Source organism: Chrysochloris asiatica, unplaced genomic scaffold, assembly GCF_000296735.1.
Source record: "Chrysochloris asiatica unplaced genomic scaffold, ChrAsi1.0 scaffold00228, whole genome shotgun sequence".
Classification (NCBI taxonomy): Eukaryota; Metazoa; Chordata; class Mammalia; order Afrosoricida; family Chrysochloridae; genus Chrysochloris; species Chrysochloris asiatica.
Genome location: NW_006408746.1, coordinates 1422639 through 1431306, shown reverse-complemented (window position 1 = coordinate 1431306; position 8668 = coordinate 1422639).

Genomic DNA, 8668 nt, shown 5'->3' with positions numbered 1-8668 from the left:
TGACTATGCAAAGGCTTTTGATTGTGTGGATCATGACAAGCTATGGACAACATTGTGAAGTATGAGTATTCCAGAACACTTAATTGTGTTCATGAGGAATCTATACCTTGACTACGAGACAGAAGTTTGAACAGAACATGGGAACACTGAATGGTTTAAAATTAAGAAAGGTGTACAACAGGATTGTATTCTTTCACCATACTTATTCAACCTGTATGCTGAGCAAATAATTCGAGAAGCTGGGTTCTATGAAGAACAATGTGGCTTCAGGACTGGAGGAAGACTCATTAACAACCTGTGATATGCAGATGATACAACCTTGCTTGCTGAAAGTGAAGAAGACTTAAAATATTTATTGATGAAGACCAAAGAGCACAGCCTTCAGTATGGATTGCATCTCAATGTAAAGAAAACCAAAATCCTCACCACTGGACTAATAAACAACATTCCTATCAACGGAGAAAAGATTGAAGTTGTCAAGGACTTCATTCTTCTTGGATCAACCATCAACACTCATGGAAGCAGCAACTAGGAAATCAAACGATGTATTGCATTAGGCAAAAAAGACTTTTTTTAAAGTTGAAGAGCAAAGACATCAGCTTGAGGACTAAGGTGTGCCTGACCCAAGCCGTGGTATTTTCAGTAACCTCATATGCATGTGAAAGCTGAACAGTGAATAAGGGAGACCATAGAAAAATTGATGCTTTTGAGTTATAGTGTTGTAGGATAACATTGAAAGTTCCATGGGCTGCCAAAAGAACCATCAGATCTGTGTTGGAAGAAGTGCAGCCAGAGTGCTCCTTGGAGGCCAAGATGGCCAAACTTTGTCTCTCATATTTCAGACATATTGTCAGGAGAGACCAGTCGCTGGAGAAGGAAATCATGTTTGGTAAGGTTGAGGGTCAGAGAAAAAGAGGAAGACCCCCAGTGAGATGGATTGGCAAGGTGGCAGCATTAATGGATTCAAGTGTGGCAACAATAGTGAGGTTGGCCCAGGATTGGGCAGTGTTTCGTTCTGCTGTGCATAAGGTTGCCATGAGTCGGTACCAGCTCAGCATCAAACAACAATGTCATTAGATTTAAAAAAAAAAAATTATCTACTTATTTTTATTTTCTCGTTATTTTATTTTTAAAAAGCTTTTATTGTGCATTTGGTGATAGTTTACATGGGAGAACTCATCCTATTGTATTTTGTATTATTGCAGTGATTACAATCCCTTCCATGCATCACCATTCAACAGTATTTGCTTCTGTTTCCTGTTTTTTTCTTTTTCATGTATACAAAACATTTAGGAATATATACTCATTTAAACAACCAAAAGACACATTCTGTAGGCCTGCCTCCTGGCTGCCAGCACACAGCCTTTCTTTATTCCTGAGTCTGGAGTCCTCAGCTGCCCTGTCTCTCCATGTCATCATCTTTGCCCCATCTCTCTCTGGTGTCACTGCATATCTAGGTAGGGTCCCACACTCCTCATTTGATTTCTTGACTGCTACTTCCATGAGTGTTGGTGATTGATCCAAGAAAAATGAAGTCTTCAACAACTTCAATTTTTTCTCTATTTATATGGATGTCGTTTATTGGTCCAGTTATGAGAATTTTTGTCTTCTTTACATTGAGGTACATATACTGAAGGTTGTGGCATTTAATCTTCATCAGTAAGTATTTTAAATCCTCTTCACTTTCAGCAAGCAAGGTTGTATCATCTGCATATTGCAGGTTGTTAATGAGTCGTCCTCCAATTATGATGCCATGTTTTTCTTCATGTAATCTAGCTTCTCAGATTTTTTTCTCAGCATACAGATTGAATAAATATGGTGAAACAATGCAACCCTGGAACACACCTTTCCTAATTTTAAACCATTAGATGTTTCCTTGTTCTGTTCAAACAACTGCCTCTTGGTCCATGTATAGGCTACTCATGAGCACAATTAAGTGTTCCATAATATTCATAATTCACAATGTTGTCCATAGTTTGTGATGATCCATACAACCAAAAGCCTTTGCATAGTCAATAACGCACTTTCTGGTATTCTCTGCTTTCAGTCAAGATCCATCTGACATCACGATGATATTTCTCATTCCATGTTCTCTTCTGAATCCAGCTTCAACCTCTGGAAGTTTTCTATCAATGTATGGTTGCAGCTGTTTTTGTATTACCTTTATTAAAACTTTACTTCCATGGGATATCAATGGCAGTGTCTGATGTTTTCTGCATTCCGTGTGTCACCTCTTTTTGGAATGGGCACAAATACAGACATCTTCCAGTCATTTGACCAGGTACTTGTCTCCCAAATTTTTTTTTTTTTTTTTTTAACTTTAACAAATGTATTCTCTCACAGTTTAGTAGATAGAGTCCATTGTGGTTGTTGTTAGGTGCTGTCGAGTCAGTTCCAGCTCCTATACACAACAGAATGAAACACTGACCTGTCCTGTATCACTTTCACAATTGCTGTTATGTTTGAGCCCATTGTTGCTGCCACTGTGTCAATCCATCTTTTTTGAGATATACCTCTTTTTCGTTGACCCTTCACTTTACCAAGCATCATGTCCTTCTCCAGGAACTGGTCCCTTCTGACAAGATTTCAGAAGAACAAGAGACAATATCTTGCCATCCTGGCTTCTAAGGAACATTCTAATTGTACTTTTTCCAAGACAGGTTTGTTTGTTCTTCTGGCATTTCATGGTACTTTTACTATTCTTCGCCAACACCATAATTCAATGCATGGATTCTTCTTGGGTCTTCCTTATTCACTATGCAATTTTCATATGCATATGAGGCAATTGAAAATTTCAAGGCTTGAGTCAGACACACTTTAGTCCTCAAACTGACATCTTTGCTCTTTAACACTTTAAAGAGGTCTTTTGCATCAGATTTGCCCAATACAATGTCTTTTGATTTCTGAACTGCTGCTTTCATGAGTGTTGACTATGGATACAAGCAAAATAAAGGCTTTGATAACTTCAATCTTTTTTCCATTTATCATGATGTTATTTATTGGTCCATTTCTGAACACTTTCATTTTATTTATATTTAGATTCAATTCATACTGAAGACTGACTGTATGTAGTCTTTGATCTTCAACAGTATTTTAAGTTCTCATCACTTCTAGCAAGGAAGGTTGTACTATCTGCATTATCACAGGTTGTTAATGGGCTTCCCTCTAATCCTGATGTCAGTCTTCTTCATATAATCCAAATTCTCCTAGTGTTTGCTCAGCATAAAGACTGAATAAGTACAGTGGAATAAGACAACCCTGGCACACAACTTTCCTGATTTTAAACCATTCAGTATCCCCTTGTTCTATTTTAACAAGTCTATGGACAGGTTCCTCACAATCACAATTAAGTGTTCTTGAATACCCATTCTTCACAATGTTATGCATAGTTTGTTGTGAATCACACAGTCAAATGCTATGCAGAGTCAATAAAGCCCAAGTAAACACTTTTTTGGTATTCTCTTTCAGCCAAGATCTATCTGATGTTAGCAATGCTGTCCCTAGTTCCATATCCTCTTCTGAATATGGCTTGAATTTCTGGCAGCTCCTTGTTAATGAATGTACTGTTACAACCATTTTTTAATTACCTTTGGAAATTTTTCTTGCCTGTGTTATTGCTATTGCTCAATGATTTTTGCATTTTATTGTGCCACCTTTGTTTCAAATGGGCACAAATATGGATGTTTCATTTTTTTCAATTGGCCAGGTAGCTGTCTCCCAAATTTATTAGCATAGATGAGTGAGTGCCTCCAGTGCTTAAATCAGTTTATTGAAACATTTCAATTTGCATTCCTTCAATTCCTGGAGCCTTGTTTTTCACCAGTCCCTACCATGCAGCTTAGAATTCCACCTTCTATACCATTGGTTCTTGATAATATGCTACCTCTTGAAATGATTAAGCACCGATCAATCCTTTTTGTTACAGAGACACTGTATTCCTTCCATCTTCTTTTGATGCTTTCTGCATTATTCAATATTTTGCCCATAGAATCCTTCAGTATTACAACTCAAGGCTTGACTTTTTTCTTCAGTTCTTTCAACTTGAGAAATGCTGAAAATGGTCTTCCCTTTTGGCTTGGTAAGTCCAGGTCTTTGCACATTTCATTATAATACAGTATATGCGAAAAAAAGAAAAAAGAAAATTCAGACCCTCCCCCCGCCAAAAGAAAGCAGCAATTTTTTTTCCTTTCTTTTCTTTTTAATGACCTTCCCTGCCACCAATGTTAGCACATGTCTACACTGTACCCAGTGAATAACTTTCCCTTCTCTCCTGCCAGTGATAATCATCATAGAAAGTTTATTATATAATGAAAATCTTTTGACTTTTTCCAGTAGTACCATAGTAGTTACAAGTCAGGCTGCTAATTTTAGCCAGCAGTTTGAAACTACTAGCTGTTACATGGATGAAAGATGAGGCTTTCTGCTCCCATAAAGATTTAGTCTTAGAAACCTTATGCAGGGTTGCTATGAGATGGAACTGACTCCACAGCACACTACCACCACCACTAGCCTCATACAATTATCTATCCCTATGCAACCTACTAATTTCACTCAGCATAATATCTTCCATATTCCTTCATATTTTTCAGATTCATCATTATTCTTCAATGATGCATAACATCCTATGGTGTTTATGTACCAAAGTCTAACTATTCCTCTGCTGATTGGCATCTAAGTTTTCTCCATCTTTTCACTGTTGTGAATAATGTTGCAATAAACGTGTGTGCAAATAGCTATTCATTTTTATTGGTGTGACAGTTCTTGTTTCCTGAGGATATAGTAAGTAGAGAGATTGTTTCAATTTCCTGCAGATTTCCAGTTTCGCAAGCACCTTTTGTGGAAAACATTATCTCTTCTCCATTTGTTGTGTTTTGGTCCTTTGACAAAGATCAACTGAGCATATGTATATGGATTTACTTCTGAGTTGTCAATTCCATTGATCTGTGTCTTTCATTGTAGCATTACTTGGCTGCATTGATTACTGTGGTTGTGTGTTGTGTAGTAGGTTTTGGGATAGGGAAGTGAGAGGCTATTTTGTTCTTTTTTTTTTTTTTAGTAAAGCTTTGCTTATCTGAGGTTTCTTTTCTTTCCATATGAAGTTGGTGATTAGTTTTTTTTATCTCTCCAAAGAATGTTACTGGAGCCTGGACTGGGATTATGTCTATAGCTTGATTTGGGTAATGTTGACATTTTCACAATGTTAAGTCTTCCTATCCACAAGCATGGTATATTCTTCCAGTTCTATAGCTGTCTTTTGGTTTCTTGTAGCAGTGTTTTGAAGCTTTCTTTGTGCAGGCATCTTGTTTCTCTAGATTTATTCCCAATTACTTAACCTTTTGGGTGGCTATTGGGCATGGTGTTGTTTTCCTGATTTCCTTTCTAGAGCTGTCTTTATTAATACTAAGAAATCCAACTAATTTTTGTATGTTGATATTGTACCTGGCCACTTTGCTCAATCTTTCAACAAGTTACAATATTTTCTTGCTGAGTCTCTGGGATTTTCTAAGTATAGGATCACAGCATCCACAAATAGAGTTCTACTTCTTGTCAATTTGTTGTTGTTAAGCACCATCAATTCAGTTCTAACTGAATTTATAGGTTTCTAAGGCTGTGCATTTTTGTGGAAGCAGAAAGCCTCATCTTTTTTCCATGGAGTGGTTGGTGGGCTCAAACCACCAACTTTGTGGTTTGCAGTCCAGTATTTATCGAATTTGGATGCTTTTTACTTTCATTTCTTATCCTATAGCTCTGGCTATAAGACTTCCAGCACAATGTGAATAGGAGTGGTGATAAATGATATCCTTGTCTGGCTCCTGTTCTCAAAGGGAATAGTTCTATTTTCTTTCCATTTAGAGTGATGTTTGCTGTTGGTTTTGTATGTTGATGTTGTTAGGTGCCATCCAGCTGGTACTGACTCATAGTGACCCTATGCAATGTTTAAGCTCATTACTACTGCTACTATGCCAATCCATCTCATCTGGGATCATCCTTTTTCTCCAACCCTCCACTTTACCAAACATGATATTCTTCTCCAGTGACTGGTCCTTCCTGATAATGTCTGAAGTATGAGAGATGAGATCTGGCCATCCTGGCTTCCAAGGAGCAATGTGGTTGTACTTCTTCCAACACAGATATGTTTGTTTTCTTGGCAGTCCATGGTACTTCCAATATTCTCCTTCAATACTGTAACTCAAAAGCATCAATTCTTCTATGGTATTCCTTGCTCACTGTCCAACTTTCACATGTGTATGAGGTTATTGAAAATACCATGACTTGGGTCAGGCGCACCTTAGTCTCAAATTTACATCTTTGCTCTTGAACACTTTCAACAGGTCTTGTGCAGCAGATTTGCTAATGCAATACGTCGTTTGATTTCCTGAGTGTTCTTCCATGAATGTTGATGGTGGATCCGTGCAAAACGAAGTCTTTGACAACTTCAATCTTTTATCTATCTATCATCTATCTATCATCTATCTATCTATCTATCTATCTATCTATCTATCTATCTATCTATCTATCTATCTATCTATCATCTATCTATCTATCTATCATCTATCTATCTATCTATCTGTTGTTTATTGGTCCAATGGTGAGGATTTTTGTTTTCTTTACATTGAGGTGCAACAAATACTGAAGGCTGTGGTCTTTGATATTCATCAATAATTATTTTAAGTCCTTTTGTTTTCAGCAAACAAGGTTGTATCATCTGCATATCGCAGGTTAATGAGTTTTTCTCCAGTCCTCATGTTACATTCTTCTTCATATAGTCCAACATCTTGAATTATGTGCCCAGCATACAGACTGAATAGGTATGGTAAAGAATACAATCCTGGTGCATATCTTTCCTAATTTTAAACAATTCATTCTTCCCTTGTTCTGTTAGAATAACTACCTCTTGGGTCTGTGTACAGGTTCCTTAGCATAATTAAGTGTTCTGGAACACTCATTCTCCAAAATGTCGTCCATAAGTAGTCATGAGCCACACATGACTTTGCATTGTTAATAAAGCACAGGTAAACATCTTTTTCGTATTCTCTGCTTTCAGCCAAGATCCATTTGATGTCAGCAATTATATCTCTCAGTCCAAGAAGCCGTCTGAATCTGGCTTAACCTTCTGGAAGTTCTCTATCAATGTATTGTTGTAGCTGTTTTAAAATTATCTTTACCAAAATTTTACTTGTGATATTAATCATGACATCTGATGATTTCCACATTCTGTTGGATCACCTCTCTTTGGAATGAGCACCAATATGGATCTCTTCCAGGGAGTTGTCTTTCAAATTTTGTGGTATAGATGAGTGTGTGCCTCCAGTGTCCCATCAGTTTGGTGGAAGATTTCAATTTGTATTCCATCAATTCCCAGTGCCTTGTTCTTTGCTTTTGCTTTCAATGTACTTTAGACTTCTTTCAGCATCATTAACTTTTTTATTTAAAGTTTTTACTGTGAATTGAGTAATAGTTTACATGGGAGAACATCAGTTTTACACTCATCATTTCATTGCAATGATTACAATCTCCTCCTTGCATCATCATTCAACAGTATTTGCTTCCATTCCCTCTGTTATTTATTTTTTCCTGGGATGTACACAAAAACACTCAGGAATATATAATAATTTAAACAACCAAAGGCACACTCTGCTAGCCTGCCTTTTGGCTGCCAGCACACAGCCTCTCTCTTTCCATGAGTCTAGAGAATTGAGCTGCTCTTTCCATGTCCTCATCTTTGCTATTGCTGTTTCTTTAGATAGGGTTCCACATTCTGCTTGTGCTCTTCTCTCTTGAAGGTCCTAGGGGTCTTCTCTTCCTAGACTGTAAGATTAACTACTCGTCCCTTTTTGTTACAAAACTTCTACCTTTACAGTTGAAACCGTTACAATTAGTCATGATAACAATTATTCACTATTGAATCTTAAGATTATCTATCCCCATCTCCTTTCACCAGCTCCATCTACACAAGATGAGAACTATTCAGTGGGGGTTCTACCTACCCCGACACACTCTGAAACTAAACTCTCTCTTGAAAAATTGTAAGCCAGTCCCTTCATGCCTTATGTTGTTGTTGTTAGGTGCCATCAAGTCGGTGCTGACTCATAGCGACCTTATTTATGCACAGCAGAATGAAATACTGCCCGATCCTGGGACAACCTCACTATTGTTGCCACGCTTGAGCCCATTGATGCTGCCACTTGATCAATCCATCTCACTGGGGGTCTTCCTTTTTTTCTCTGACCCACCACCTTACCAAACATGATATTCTTCTCCAGCAACTGGTCCCTTCTGACAATATATCTGAAGTATCAGAGATGAAGTTTGGCCATCTTGACCTCCAAGGAGCACTCTGGATGCATTTCTTCCAACCCAGATCTGTTGGTTCTATGGGCAGCCCATGGCACTTTCAATATTCTCCTCCAACACCATACACAAAAGCATCAATTCTTCTATGGTCTTTCTTATTTACTGTCCAACTTTCACACGCATATGAGGTTACTGAAAATACCATGGCTTGGGTCAGATGCACCTTGGTCCTCAAACCGACATGTTTGCTCTTCAACATTTTAAAAAGGTCTTGTGCAGCAGATTTGCCTAATGCAATACGTCATTTGATTTCTTGACTGTTGCTTCCGTGAGTGTTGATAGTTGATCCAAGAAGAATGAAGTCCTTGACAAC